The following is a 16,378-nucleotide window of genomic DNA, read 5'->3' as shown; positions in this document are numbered from 1 at the left end:
GTGCCTTGGAAATTTCTAATAAATAACTTCATATAAAAGCTGTCATACAACTATAGGAGCATTGCTTTGCTCCTAGTTCCGTGGAGCCTGATTGCTTGACCCGCAGACGGAAAGCTTTATCTACCGAGCACATCTTGCACTTTTTCCTCCAGCACAGTTAAAAGCAAACTATTTATACTTTACTAATGTCTTGAGCAGCTAGCAAAAGCCCCCTTTGTGATCTTAATAATCGTGAAGGTGGGTAGGCTCTGAAGTCGTTTGACTCAATGTGGGTGTTTTTTAACTCCAAAATTAGAACTGGACTGGATACAGTGGCTCATGCCAGTAGTCCCCAATACTTTGAGAGGCTGAGGTGGGAGCCAGGAGTTTAAGACCAGCCAGGGCAACATACCAACACTCTTGTCTCTACCACAAAAAAAATATATTAGCTGGGTGTGGTGGCATATACCTATAGTCCTAGCTACTCAGGCTGAGGCAGGAGGATCGCTTGAGCCCAGGGGTTCAAGGCTGCAGTGAACTATGATCATGCCACTGCATTCCAGCCTAAGCCAGAGAGCAAGACCCTGTCTTTAAAAAAAAAAAAAATCAAAACTGCTTTGATGATATACTTTGAAACATTGAAAGCCAGTGTCAGTGGCCACTGCCATGTAGTATACTTGTAATTCATAGGAGTTGAATCGATTAATTTTAATTTTCCGAACAGATTTCTGCTGTAAGTGATTTTCCCAAATCTCCAAAAGGGGCTTATGTCATAGTCGTGGACTTGGTGATACTCTGTTCTTTCTTTCCATACCTGTCTCTAGAATGTTTTGTCAAACACCATTTTCCTACCCATTATTTTTTATTGTGGTAAAATACATGTAGTATAAAATTTGCCATTTAAAACCATTTTCCATTCAGCATTAATGACACCTAACTTTAAGTTTTAAACTTTTTCCCAGAAATGGCAACTTATTTGCATTTTTAGCATTGGTCCTCTTAATTTACAGATATTTTCTGTCTCTGACAGTTCAAAAATACAAAAAACCACATTCTTGCTATAGCAGTATTTTAGGTAGAGGTACAGCTTTGTTCTTCCATAGGGTTTTATTATACTATGTATCATGTTATTTTTCTTAAAATTTAATGCTCTGGAAGTTATGTGTCCCATAGCATCACTTTTTTTTTTTTTTTTTACTTTGTTTAAAGAAAACGATTTATGCAGTCAGTGCTAAGCTTACTTGTTATAAGCAGTTGAGTTTTAATAGGTGTTAATGAGTTTTAGCTTGACAATCTGATCCCTCTTTACCTTGAGGCTGTTAGAGTTATTTCACCTGATTCAGAAATAGCCATCTCATGCATGTGTCCTTTTTTGTTTTCAACTGAATAAAAGGTATGATTGGATCAGTTTCAGTCCATCACTATTATTATAAAAAAAAAAAAAACTAAATGACAAAGACTTAGATTCTTGCCCTTCTTTTTGTCACATTTTGGCAAAACACCTCTTTCAGTTTTTTTTTTTTTTTTTTTTTTTGGAGACAGAGTCTCGCTCTGTGGCCCAGGCTGGAGTTCAATGGCATGATCTCAGCTCACTGCAAGCTCTGCCTCCCGGGTAGCTGGGACTACAGGCACTTGCCACCACGCCCAGCTAATTTTTTGTTTTTAGTAGAGACGGGATTTCACCATGTTAGCCAGGGTGGTCTCGATCTCCTGACCTTGTGATCCGCCTGCCTCAGCCTCCCAAAGTGCTGGGATTACAGGCGTGAGCCACTGTGCCAGCCCCTCGGTCTCATTTATTTAGTAAATATTTATTACCTACTATGTGCCTGGCACTGTTCTAGTTGTTGGAAATACAAACTGAAATCTCTGGCTTCTTGGGACTTAGATTTCAGTTGTGGGAGACAGACAATAGAAAATAAAAACTTATAGTATGTTAATGGTGATGAAGACTATGGAGAAAAATAGGGAAGGGAGATAGCAATGTATAGGTTGGTGGTTGGGAGGTTGCCATTTTAAATTTGATGGTTTAAAGGCCAAGTTGGGCCTTCTTGAGAAGATGGCATTTGAGTAAATGGCCAAGAAGGCCAAGTTGGGCCTTCTTGAGAAGATGGCATTTCAGTAAAGACCTGAAGGAGGTAAGGAAGTGAGCCACCTGGGTATCTGTCAGAGGAGCTTTCTAGAGAGGGGAAACAAGTGCAAAAGCCCTGAAGCAGAAATTGGAACCCTCATGTATTGCTGGTGGCAATGTAAAATGGTCCAGCCACTATGAAGAACAGTTTGACAGTTCCTCAAAAAGGTTAAGTGTAGAATTACCATGTGACCCAGCAATTTCACTCCTATATACTCAGTCGAAAGCAGAGACTCAGATACTTGGACATGCATGTTCATAGCAGCACTATTCACAATAGCCGAAAGATAGAAATTGCCTAAATGTCACCCACAGATAAAGGGATAAAATACGGTGTGTTGCCAGGCACGGTGGCTCATGCCTGTAATCCCAGCACTTTGGGAGGCCGAGGGAGGCGGATCACCTGAGGTCAGGAGTTTGAGACCAGCCTGGGCAACATGGCAAAACCCCGTCACTACTAAAAATACAAAAATTAGCTGGGTGTGGTGGTGGGCGCCTGAAGTGCTGGGAAGGCTGAGACACAAGAATCACTTGAACCCAGGAGGCAGAGGTTGCAGTGAGCTGAGAGCATACCACTGCACTCTAGCCTGGGTGACAAAGCAAGACTGTCTCAAAAAAAAAAAGTATGGTGTGTCCATACAATGGAATATTTTTCAGCCACAAAAAAACGAAGTACTGATACTTGCTACAATGTGTATGGACCTCTTAAACAAGTGAAAGAAATCAGTCACAAAAGGTCATATGTTGTATGGTTCCATTTATATGAAATATTCACACAGGCACGGAAAACCAAATACATGTTCTCAGAGCTAAAAATGAGAACTCATGAACACGAAGGGAACAAGAACAGACACTGTCGAGGGTGTTCATGAACCACTTCTAAGGTGGAATATGTAACTGGAGGCTAGCAATAATCATTTTCATGCCAGGCGCCGCAGCTCATGCCTGTAATTCCAGCATTTTGGGAGGCCGCGGCGGGTGGATCATGAGACCAGGAGTTTGAGACCAGCCTGGCCAACATGGCAAAAACCTGTCTCTACTAAAAAATACAAAAATCAGCTGGGTGTGGTGGTGCACGCTTGTAATCCCAGCTACTCAGGAGGCTGAGGCAGGAGAATCACTTGAACCTGGAAGGTGGAGGTTGCAGTGAGCCAAGGTCGCACCACTGCATCCAGCCTGGGTGACAGAGTGAGACTCCATCAAAAAAAAAAAAAAAACACTTGTCACAAAGCTAAAGTAATCAAAACAGTGTGGTCCTTTCATAGGATAGAAACATAGAGAAGTGGAATAGAATGAGAGTCCAGAAGTAAACCCACACACTGCACTCAAGGATGACAGAGCAAGACTGTCAAAAAGTCATTTTCATATTTTTAGAAATTATATCAGGAAAAATAGTATGGTCATTGTGTTTGTGAAACCTAAGGAATACGTAACTGCGACAGTCACTTTACACAATTTCAAACTTGAGAACTTTCAGACTTAATCGTATCTAGCTTCTCTCTATAACTCATGCTTGGCTTATTAATCTACCTACTTTTCTTGGAACTATTAGTATTTTCAGCCTATTATTGTCCATTAACAAGTTTCTTACTCTGTAAAGTCTTCCTGCTTAAACAGCTTCAAGAGAGTTTCTTAATATTAGGATTACAAGGTCCGAGATTCAATACCTGACTCTGCAGTAAACCCTCTCTGCACCCTTAAAGGTGCAGTGCAGTGGAGTGGTTAGAGCCCAGGCTCTGCAGCAGACTGCCTAGGTTGGAGTTCCTGCCCTACCAATGATTAGATTTGTGTGACTTTAGGCTCTGTGTCTCGTTTTCCTCATTTGTAAATTGCATGTAATAGCAGCTACTCAGAGTTGAGGGAATTAATTGAGTGAATACAGTATATGTATATCCCACTTAGAACAGTGATTGGCACACAGGAATGCAATCCAACATTGTTACGATTATTGCTACCTTGTGACTACCTTTCCTGATTTTATTTATCTTAATTTTATTCAGATAGAAGTAGCTCCAATCTTCACCCAGTTTTTCATTCCAACCTCCTCACACCACCTTCACAGTGACTGTTAACTCTTTTCCTAACGCAGTGGCTTTCTTGAGGGTCACAGTTGAAGCACATAGTACTAAAGATAGGCATACCATTATATTTCTTGGTTTCTCAAGCTCACCAGACTAATATTTTTAAGGAATGTCAGTGCTCCTGGGTTCACTTTAGTCGTGATTGTCATTTATAAATATTAGATTAGTGCCAAAGTAATCACTGTTTTTGCCATTACGTTCAATGGTGCAAAAACCGCAATTACTTTTGCACCAATCTAATAGTATTAAGATATTTCCCCTAAATTATACTACCTATACTTGGCCACACCATGGTTCACCTCATGCTGATACTCATACACTTCTCTGATTTTGAAACCCTTCTGCAGTCTGATTCTTGTCAGTTTGGTATTTGACCACCGAAAAAGCTTAAGATCAACAGACTTGGAGAGGCCGCTGTGCATGTCTCCTACTGTTTCCAATCCTCCACACTGAAAAATATCTATCCATACCACTATGATATACGGTGGCTGGGGGGCTGCCGAAGAGAGTGCAGCCTCAAAATAACACAGTCCTAGGTTTCAATCCTGGTTTTGTATCTAAACAGCTGTGTAGCCTTGAGTAAATTACCTGAACTTGTTCAGTCTCAGCTTCCTCATCAGTGAGAGGCATGTAATGATGATATTCTTGCAAAGTTGTTGTAAGGAATATATATACACAAACGCTCCTCAACTTACAGTGGGGTTACATTATGACATACCCATCCTAAATTGAAAATATCATCAATTGAAAATGCATTTAACACACCTAACTTACCTGACATCGTAGCTTAGCCTAGCCTACCTCAAATGTGCTCACAACACTTACATTAGCCTACAGTTGGGCAAACTCAACTGGCAACACAGTATGCTGTGTTTTTGGTGGTTTACCCTTTGTGATCTCGTGGCTGCCTGAAAGCTATGGCTCTCTGCCACTGCCCAGCATCACGAGACAATATCCTACTGCATATTGCTAGCCCAGAAAAAAAGTTGAAGTATGGTTTCTACTGAAGGCATGTGTATCCCTTTCACAGCATCATAGAGTCAAAAAATCGTAAGTTGGCTGGACGTGGTGGCTCATGCCTGTAATCCCAGCACTTTGGGAGGCAGAGGCAGGCAAATCACCTGAGCCCAGGAGTTCAAGACCAGCCTATCAGGGGAACCAGCCCAGGATATTTCAACGTAGGTTCTTTTCTATTTTCCCTAAGTGTCGGCCGATCTGAGAAATAAAGGGAAAGAGTACAAAAGAGAGAAATTTTAAAGCTGGGTATCCGGGGGAGGCATCACATGTTGACAGGATCCATCCATGAAATCTTCACAATTTATGTTCTTCTATCACAGCTTCAGCAGGTCCCTCAGTTTCGGGGTCCCTGACTTCCCACAACACCAGCCTGACCAACATGGCGAAACCCCGTCTGTACTAAAACTACAAAAATTAGCCGGGTGTGGTGGCGCACACCTGTAGTCCCAGCTACTCTGGAGGCTGAGGTGGGAGGATCACCTGAGCCCAGGAGGCAGAGGTTGCAGTAAGCCAAGATAGTGTGCCCCTGCACTCCAGCCTGGGCAAGGGAGCAAGACTCTGTCTCAACAACAACAACAACAACAACAAAAATCATAAGTCAAACCATTGTAACTTGAGGACCATCTGTATATTATATATGTATAACGTTTGGCTCTGGCATGACAGAGTAGACAATGAATAAACAATGCTGATGTTACTGCTACTCCTGCTGTTGCTTCAGCTGTTGGTGCTGTTATTTCTGTTGCTGCTGTTACTGTCACTACTGCTTCTTCTGCTGAGACCCTGGAAACGACACATCAGTGGAATCTTCTCTGACAGTTTTAGTGGCAATCCATCAACATTGTGGTTATTCGTAACTTTGGCTTATAATTCCCAGGTCTTGAAGTACATTCCTTCAAACTGTCGGATGGATGACATCTTATCACAGTGCTTCAATTACATGTGGCGTAATTCTCTCATGTCAGAAATGAGTGTAGCTCTGGCTTTTCTGTCTAAGGACTATGAAACGACACTGCCTTGTTGAAAACTAGTACAGAATCCTGTCTGCTCTGGAGGGAAGCATTCCTTTTGTGCTAAAGAACCCCTTCTTTAAAAGAAACTTCTTTACTCATTATTACCAGGAATTCATTTCCAGAAAGAAATGAATCTTGAATCAATGAAATCTTGGCTACTTACTCAATACAATTAATTATATGAAAACATGTAATTTTTTTCTTTTTTTTGAGACAGAGTCTCGCTCCGTCACCCAGGCTGGAGTGCAATGGCACAATCTCAGCTCACTGCAACCTCTGCCTCCCAGGTTCAAGCGATTCTCCTGCCTCAGCCTCCTGAGTAACTGGCATTACAGGCGCCCGCCACCATGCCCAGCTAATTTTTGTATTTTTAGTAGAGACAGGGTTTCACCATGTTGATCAGGCTGGTCTCGAACTCCTGACCTCAGGTGATCCACCCACCTCGGCTTCCCAAAGTGCTGGGATTACAGGCGTGAGCCACTGTTCCCGGCCGAAAACATGTAATTTTAAATAGCGGTAGTAAAGTGTTCTTTCCTTTTGTAGGACTTTCAAAATGATTGAGAAATACCTTGCTTTCTCAGAGAGTAGGGATATTTTCACTCAGTCTTGAAATTGTCCTTTTCTGTTTTCCCCTTATCTCCATTTTTCCCCTCGTCTATCTTCTCCAGTATGTCCACCTAAATAGATTATCATAACATAGAATCAAAGGAAAGTGTTAAGTCGTACAAGTTTCTTTATTCTTGATAAAATAACAGAATGGGATATTTCTATCTAGCAAACCTTCAGCGCCTCAGAACATAAGATTCCTTGACAAATTAGTAGATACCCCAAGCTTGGAAAACTCAACTACTTAACCAGTTGTCTTATTGATTGAGTCAAATCCTTAAAGGCCACAATTTGAAGTAATTTCAAAAAGTTGATTTAATTCTCTTAGTAACTTCCAAGTGACTTTGTGGTCAAGTTACTTCAGTTTTGAATAATTTAAAAGGGGGACATATTCAGCACAGCTTCATTTTTAAAACTGAATGATTGGGAACTACATGAATGATCTTCCATTTTCATTCTTTCCAAGTGTCCTTTATGTCAGGGGAATTGGATAAGGAATAATACACAAATGTTTATGCACAAAATACATTTTATATTTTGTCTAAATTCAAGGAAATCCCATAAAGGTGATTTTCGATTCCATTATGCAAATGTGGAAACTGAGGAACATCATTTTGAAAATAAATGGTTATCAGGAAGCACTGGCTTGTTCATACTATAGAGCACCATTTTTCCTGCTCTGGTTTTAATCTCTCTTCCCTTTCTTTAATGAAAGGTCTGTACTATTCAAAGCTGACTTCTGATCTGTTGACAAGTAAACAGTCCTTATCTGGAGACCTAAAACTTCATTCTCTTCATAGCTGTCTTAACATGCAATGGCCATAGAAACCAGTGCACAATCACACTATTTTTGTTGTTCAGAGGAATGGAGAACTGAAAAGGACCTTAGAGGTCATTTCTTCCCATCCTTCAAATGGTGCAGGAAGCTCCTCTAAAATACCTCTTTTTAAAAAGTTAACGGTTGTTCAAGCTGGCCCACCCGTTCCTAGACTTTCCATCCCCCTGCAGTGCCCTCCCCTCCTGGGAGGATGATTTGTTCCTCAGGAGCCTGCTCAGCCCTTACCCCCAGGTTCTGGGCCTAAGCCTGACCTAAGAATGAATTCAGCTAAGAATGAAGGGAATGAAGTTGTCGATCTCCAGATAAGGATTGTTTACTTGTCGACAGATCAAAAGTCAGCTTTGAATAGTACAGACCTTCCATTAAAGAAAATGCTCTGATTTGATTAAAACCAGGGCAAGCAAAATGGAGCTCTATAATGTGAGCAAGTCAGTACTTCCTGATAACCATTTATTTTCTGAATGACAAGTGACCTCAGTTTCCACCTCTGCAAAATGGAATTGAAAATCATTTTTACAGGATTTTCTTGAATTTTGATAAAATAATATCTGGCATCTAACATCAACTCCCATCTAATCTACTAGTTAATCCTAAATGAAGCAGAGATGGGACCATTAACCTCAGGCCCAGGAGCACATCCTCTTCTCAGAGTTGAGAGAAATAGAGAAAGATAAGGGAAATTAACATGTGGTGCAGACCATGCAGTTCTAGTCTGCTCCAACACTTGGCAGTCATGTGGCCTTCGGCAGGAAGCTTTGATCATTCTGTACCTCAGAGATAATTGTGATATGAAGATTAAGCATGATGGTCCACATTAAGCATATAACATTGTACTTAGTAGTACACAGCACTAGATAAGTGTTAGCTGCTATTAATAATTGTCATTATTTCGACTGGAAGCATCGAGACTGAAAACTAGGTGTGGTCCAATACCATCCTTCTCATTTGGTGATCTCCCTAAATAAACAGGAAGAACAATACCTGGGGTACCTCTCCTTTTTCTGAAGCTCCAGGGTTTCTACCTGAAATTGGTGAGTAGGGGTCAGGTCAGCCAGTTTTGTTTTGTTTTGTTTTGTTTGATTTGTTGTTTTGAAACGGAGTCTCACTCTGTCACCCAGGCTGGAGTGCGATGGCACTATCTTGGCTCATTGCAACTTCTGCCTCCCGGGTTCAAGCAATTCTCCTGCCTCAGCCTCCCAAGTAGCTGGGATTACAGGCATGGGCCACGAGGCCTGGCTAATTTTTTGTATTTTTAGTAGAGACAGGGTTTTGCCATGTTGGCCAGGCTGGTCTCAAACTCCCGCTCTCAGGTGATCCACCCGCCTTGGCCTCCCAAAGTGCTGGATTACAGGCGTGAGCCACCGTGCCTGGCCCAGGTTTTTTTATTTATGCTTGTACCTGAAACTTTCTCCAGCACTTTAAGATTAAATTCAGAGGGTCACAGTACCTACTTTATCGATGGGGAAGGGATTAAGTATCACCTATAGATTCAAATCAGGTTACGAGGTCCATTTCTCATTCTAGTTCAACTACATCATGGCTTAGGGGCGTCTCTCTATGCCCTCTGGTGGTTTTGTTTGTTTGCTTGTTTGTTTTTCTGAGACGGAGTCTTGCTCTGTTGCCCAGGCTGGAGTGCAGTGGCACGATCTCAGCTCACTGCAACTCCTGCCTCCTGGGTTCAAGCAATTCTCCTGACTCAGCCTCCTGAGTAGCTGGGATTACAGGTGTGCACCACCACGCCCAGCTAATTTTTGTATTTTTAGTAGAGACGGGGTTTCACCATGTTGGCCAGGCTGGTCTCGAACTCCTGACCTTGTGATATGCTCACCTCAGCCTCCCAAAGTGCTGAGATTACAGGCTTGAGCCATCGCGCCTAGCCAGTGGTCTCTCTTAAAGACTACCAGGATTGGCCAGGCGCGGTGGCTCACGCCTGTAATCCCAGGACTTTGGGAGACCGAGGCGGGCGGATCACAAGGTCAGGAGATCAAGACCATTCTGGCTAACACAGTGAAACTCCGTCTCTACTAAAAATACAAAAAATTAGCTAGGCGTGGTGGCGGGCGCCTGTAGTCCCAGCTACTCTGGGAGGCTGAGGCAGGAGAACGGCGTGAACCCCGGAGGTGGAGCTTGCAGTGAGCCAAGATTGCTCCACTGCACTCCAGCATGGGCGACAGAGCTAGACTCCGTAAAAAAAAAAAAAAAAAAAAAAGACTACCAGGGCTGCTTACCTATTTAGCTTCAAAATCTGTCTCCCTGGGCAGGTGAGGTGTTTCTCAATGTCTCCTCTCTGTCCCTCCCTGCTGCCAGGCTAGTAGGTTTCACAGACTCCCCTTAGGAGAGTTAAGCCCTAGTGATTTGGCAGAGGTAGCTTCAGGGCACTCCCAGCCCATTCCCTTTTATGAGTAACCCCTCTAGTTCCAGGTGTCTAAATGCACAGATTGGGACCAGGATTAGCTCCTTCTGTTTGAGCGTCCATCCCAGGAAATGGTCAGTACTGGTCAGAAAAATACTAGAAACTTTCCTGCCTCCTGCCTTCACTAATCTTACCAGCAGGAGGCGCGCGGCAGACATGCAATCTATTTTTTCTCAATCTCATCTTGAGCCTTATGTCCAGATTGGTTGGTACTCAGATTATTCTCGGGATTAGTCTTCGGTTGTCTCTTATAGTTAAGAGGTTCTTGCTTCCTGGTTTCAAGGGAACAACCCAGGGACATTGGGTATAACTGGAACTGTTTCACTTACCCTAAGTTTAAGGCCTGAAAAGATCCACTTTACCAGGTTGAGTTCCCCCGTTACCCAGATCGCCCTGGGGTTCATAAAGCTGGCTTTGAAGCTCTGACTCAGGAAAAGTCATTTTTGAGTTTAGGGCTCACTAGGAAACCTAAGGGAAACGACCCTGCCCCCACCCCACCCCCGCCCCAGACCTGGAGGCACATCAGAATCAGCTGTGGACATTCTAACAATACAAATTAATTCCTGGGCCTGCCCCCAAGATCTACCTGACCAGAGTGTTGGGGACTGCAGCCCCAGGAGTCTGTACTTTAGCAAGTCCCTCACTGATTTCATGCTGTCAGCTGTGAACTGGCATTTGGGAACCATGAATCTAGGGGAATCTCTGGGAACCCATCTCAGTACTTCTGCCCCAGCACCGCCTCTTAGGGGCACAGAAGTCAAGATGACTTGGAGTCAGAACAAGGTTTTTTTTGTTTTTTTTGTTTTTGAGATGGAGTCTTGCTCTGTTGCCCAGGCTGAAGTGCAGTGGTGTGATCTTGGCTCACTGCAACCTCTGTCTCCCTGGTTCAAGTAATTCTCTTGCCTCAGCCTCCCGAGTAGCTGGGACTACAGGCATGCACCACTATTCCCAGCTAATTTTGTATTTTTAGTAGAGACAGGGTTTCACCATGTTGGCCAGGCTGGTCTCGAACTCCTGACCTCAGGTGATCCACCCATCTCGGCCTCTGCCCGGCCCAGAACAAGGTTTTAACTCATGTGGCTGTGCCACTTGAATCATGCTGGGATTTTCAAGGGACTTGGAAGTGGTTCAGGAGACTAGGGAGACCCTTTCAGAGGCAGCAAGGCCCCTTCCAGTGAGGCAATGAGGGATGGTGTATAAAGGAGGGGCTCTTATAAGGTAAGGCGGCAATTATGTCCGCTCAGGTGTTACAAGTGGATAAATACTGGCCTCTCTCTGCCTCTGCTGGTGACAGTTGCAGAAGCAGCTGAGCCTTGCTTTCCAGGGAGCTCTCAGCACATCTGCGCTCTCTCCTCTGCCCCCAGCACACACTGAGGGTGGGCTCAGTCAGCTTCCCTCAAGGGGTGGGGGCTGCTCCAGCTGTTCTGGGCTGGGCATCAATCCCTGGCACTGCTCTGGGTGGTGGTGCTCAGAGCAGCATCTGGTCCTGGGCTCTCTGATGGAAGGACCCTGGCAAGACAGTCCCCAGGCTGGATCCAGGGGCGTGAGCAAATGAGCAGGTTTTGGGGGAAAGGATAGTTTGGGGGGCCCAGTGGCAAGATGCTATAGCCCCAAAGACAGGGCAGCAGAGTTAGCTGGCTGTGTGGTCCCCAGCTTCTGTCCAAGGCAAGGACATCCTGAAGACTCCAGAGCTGACAGAAGTGTCAACCCACTAGGCTTCCTGGAGGTATCCAGTCTGCGGCATCTGATTCAGGGAGGAATGTCCTAGACAGGCCTCCTGGGTAGTGAATGGCCTGCTGGCCAAGCCCCCATGGGTCAGGGAAACTGGCTGGGGTAAACCTGGCATCCCTACAAGAGTCCCAGAGCTGGGAACTGGCTAGAAAGACAGTGTAATATCATAGAAAGAGCCGAGATTGACGTGAGACAGATCCCCATTCATTACTTACTACATTGGACAAGTCACTAAGTCTCAGTGCATCCATGTTCTTTGTTTGTACAATGGAAATCAGCCAGGCATGGTGTCTCACTCTTGTAATCCCAACACTTTGGGAGGCCAAGGCAGGAGGATCACTTGAGCCCAGGGGTACAAGACCAGTTTGGGCAACATGGCAAGACCCCATCTCTATACAAAAACCGTTTTCTTTCTCTTTTTTTTTTTTTTTTTTTTTTTGAGACAGAGTCTTGCTCTGTCACCCGGGCTAGAGTGCAGTGGTGCCATCTTGGCTCACTGTAACCTCCATCTCCTGGGTTCAAGTGATTCTCCCACCTCAGCTTCCCGAGTAGCTGGGACTACAGGCGCGTGCCACCACGCCCAGCTAATTTTTTTATTTTTAATAGAGATGAGGTTTTCCCATGTTGGCCAGGCTGGTCTCCAACTCCTGACCTCAGGTCATCTGCCTGCCTTGGCCTCCCAAAGTGCTGGGATTACAGACGTGAGCCACCATGCCCAGCCAAAACTTTTCCTTAATTAGCCAAGTGTGGTGGCACACACCTATGGTCCTAGCTACTCAGGAGGCTGAGACAAGAGGATCACTTGAGCCTAGGAGTTTGAGGTTGCAGTGGGCCATCATCACACCACTGCACTCAAACTTGGGCAACACAGCGAGATCCTGTCACTAAAAATAAATAATAAAAAATAAAAATGGAGGCCAGGTGTGGTGGCTCACACCTGTAATCCCAGCACTTTGGGAGGCCAAGGTGGGCAGACCTCAAGGTCAGGAGTTTGAGACCAACCTGACCAACATGGTGAAACCCCGTCTCTACTAAAAATAAATAAATAAATACAAAAATGACCTGGGCGTGGTGGTGCACACCTGTAATCCCAGGTACTCGGGAGGCTGAGGCAAGAGAAGTGCTTGAACCCGGGAGGCGGAGGTTGCGGTGAGCTGAGATCACACCACTGCGTTCTAGCCTGGGCGACAGAGTGAGACTCTGTCTCAAAACATACATACATACATACGTACATACATAAACAAACAAACAAATAAATAAATGGAAATAATTATCCTGCTCCATAGAGTTGAAGGAGCATTAAATGAGCTAGTGAATGAATGTAGAATGTTTTAGCATGGTGCCTGGTACATTATAGGCATTCACATGCTAGTAATTATTTCTCCAGGTTCTGTCTCTGTAGCACAGGAAAAGTCCCAAAGGTACGAATGTAGATAGTGAAGGGGAGCCGTAGAAGAAAGATAGGGACCAACATGATTAGTTCCAGAGACACAGTAAGGCCAAATGATGCTGGAGGCACTCTCCTTCCTTTGAATCCCTCCACTCCTCACCAACCTCACAGAAAAAAGAGTCTCATGATTCTCTGACCTCCTGGGTCCCCTTCTACTGGGTATGCTGTGGGTCAAGGCCATTCCCATATCCTCTCCCTCAATCTGAGGGAGGCCTGAGCACCTTCATACAACCGTACTGTTGCCATCATTCATCTTCTGGGGCTGCAAAAGAGATCTCACTAGCTATTTGAGACCAGCCTGAACAACATAGTGAAAGTCCATCTCTACAAAAAATAAAAATAAATTATCTGGGCATGGTGGTACATGTCTGTAGACCCAGCTACTCGGGAGGTGGAAGGGGGAGTTGCCTGGGTTGAGACATCGAGGCTGCAGTGAGCCAAGATTGTGCCACTGCACTCCAGCCTGGGTGACAGAGTGAGACCCCGTCTCAAAAACATAAAATAGGAGGCCGGGCATGGTGGCTCACGCCTGTAATCCCAGCACTTTGGGAGGCTGAGGCCGGTGGATCACTTGGGGTCAGGAGTTTGAGACCAGCCTGGCCAACATGGTGAAACCTCATCTCTACTAAAACTACAAAAATTAGCTGGGTTTGGTGGCGCACCTGTAACCCCAGCTACTCAGGAGGCTGAGGCGGGAGAATCACTTGAACCCGGGACGCGGAGGTTACAGTGAGCTGAGATTGTGCCACTGCACTCCAGCCTGGGCGACAGAGTGAGACTCCATCTCTAAAAATAAAATAGGAAAAGAAAAGAAAACTCCCAGTCATGGCCCATAGGGCCCCCGTAGACCTGGCCTTACCTATTTCTGTACCTCATTTCTTGCCACTCTCCTTTGCTTGCTCTATTCCAGCCATCTCCATACTGGCCCCCTTTCTGTCCCTCAAACACACCAACGTTACACCACCTGCCTCTGGATCTTGACATTTGCTGTTTCTGCTGCTTGGGGTTCTCTTCTCCCTTTTTCTTTTCTTCTTCTTCTTTTTCTTTTTCCTTTTTTTTTTTTTTTTTTTTGTTTTGTTTTTTGTTTGTTTGTTTTTTTGAGACAGAATCTCACTCTCTCACACAGGCTGGAGTGCACTGGTGCGATCTTGGCTCACTGGAGCCTTCACACCCCCAGCTCAAGGGTTCCTCCCACCTCAGCCTTCCGAGTAGCTGGAACTACAGGTACGCAACATTGCACTGGGCTAATTTTAATGTTTTTTTCTAGAGACAGGGTCTCACCATATTGCCCAACCTGGTCTTGAACTTCTGGGCTCCAGCAATCCTCCCACCTTGGCCCCCCAAAGCTCCGAGATTACAGGCATGAGTCACTGCACGTGTCCCTGGTTGCTTTTCTTCATTCATTTCTCAACTTAAGTGGCATCTCTTCAAAGATGTCTTTTGTGCCACTCCAGCAATATGTTGCCCTCCCCCATATCTGTCACCTTCAATTCATTTACCCTGCTTTGAGAGTCCTTATCACTCTCTCAAATGAGCTTGTTTAGGGGCCTCATTTCTTATTTAGTGTCTGTCTCCTTTAGGAGAGCAGGACTTTGTTCATGTATGTAACGCCAGGATTCAGAATAGTGGCACATAGTGGGTTCTCAATGAATGTTTGTTGAAAGCCTAGAAGGTGGCCAGGCACAGTGGCTCACGACTGTAATCCCAGTACTTTGGGAGGCCGAGGTGGGCAGATCACCTGAGGTCAGGAGTTCGAAACCAGCCTGGCCAACATGGTGAAACCCCATCTCTAGAAAAATACAAAAATTAGTTGGGCATGGTGGTGGGCACCTGTCATCCCAGCTACTCGGGAGACTGAGGCAGGAGAATTGCTTGAACCCGGGAGGTGGAGGTTGCAGTGAGCCAAGATTGTGCCATTGCACTCCAGCCTGGGTGACGAGAGTGAAACTCTGTCTCGAAAAAAAAAAAAAAAAAAAAAAAAAAAAAAGAAAGAAAGAGAAAAGAAAAGAAAGAAAAAAGAAAAGAAAGCCTAGAAGCCTAGAAGGTGTCAGAGGCGATCCTGGTTAGAGGACTCATAACACTAGGAACGTTGTCATCCTTGGCCCCTGTAACTGAAGAAAGAGGCCTGACCAAGAGGGGTCTGGACCCAAACTGAAATGTACCCATTAGGACAGACAAATGCACCTGTAGTAACTGAGCAGTGGCCTAGCCCTGCAAGACAGGTGATGGCAACCAAAAGGCAACACAACAGCAGGTTGTGTCCTGAGCAAGGAGTCAGCGTCTGGAGTGTGAGACAAGGTAATGGGGTGTTGCATCTGGGAGAAGCATAGCAACCAGTCTTCCGGCACACAGCTCATCCACAGACAATGGGAGCCCAGCCCTTTGGGGGAGATTCTGGGGCTGGGAGTTGGATGGGGACAACTAGTAAGAAAAGCAGCTCTAACTGGAGTGGTAGGCAGATTCCAAAGACTGAGATCCAGGCAAAGTCAAGTGATGAGAACCAGACTGGTGACTGGACTGAGTCTGAGGCCACTGGGGGCGGGACTGAGTCTGAGGCCAGGTGGGGATGGGATGCGGTAGAGAGGGCTGCAAGGATGACCCAGGCGGGACCAGACAAGCTCTTTATTTGAGTGGGAAGCACATCTGGTGTGTGTTACCCTTCGCTGTCTAGGAGCAGAGCTCCATACGCCTGACAGAGGAAAGTGTTCAGGAGCTGTCTTCCCGAGACCCCCTCAGAGCGGGATTCCAGCAAGAGAGACTCCTGAAGGAGCACACCATCTTTCATGCAAAGAAATCCACCTGGAGCTATTGTAGACAAGTCTTTACTAGCCACTTTTAGTTACTTTCACAATTGGACAAGGAGCTTTCGTATCAGTAATAGGACCAGATGTATAAGAAATAACTATAGGACTCGCCTGCTGGAAAACTACCAAGAGCTCTCATTGGCTCAGAGAGCAAGTCCGGGGTGGGTGCTGTGGCTCACGCCTGTAATCCCAGCACTTTGGAAGGCTAAGGCAGGCGAATCACCTGAGGTCAGGAGTTGGGACCAGCCTGGCCAACAAGGCGAAACCCTGTCTCTACTAAAAAATACAAACGTTAGCTGGGTGTGGTGGTGGGTGCCT

This window comes from Macaca mulatta, chromosome X, assembly GCF_049350105.2.
Source record: "Macaca mulatta isolate MMU2019108-1 chromosome X, T2T-MMU8v2.0, whole genome shotgun sequence".
NCBI classification, from domain to species: Eukaryota; Metazoa; Chordata; class Mammalia; order Primates; family Cercopithecidae; genus Macaca; species Macaca mulatta.
The sequence above is the reverse complement of the archived record's forward strand: the minus strand, read 5'-3'. Positions refer to the sequence as shown.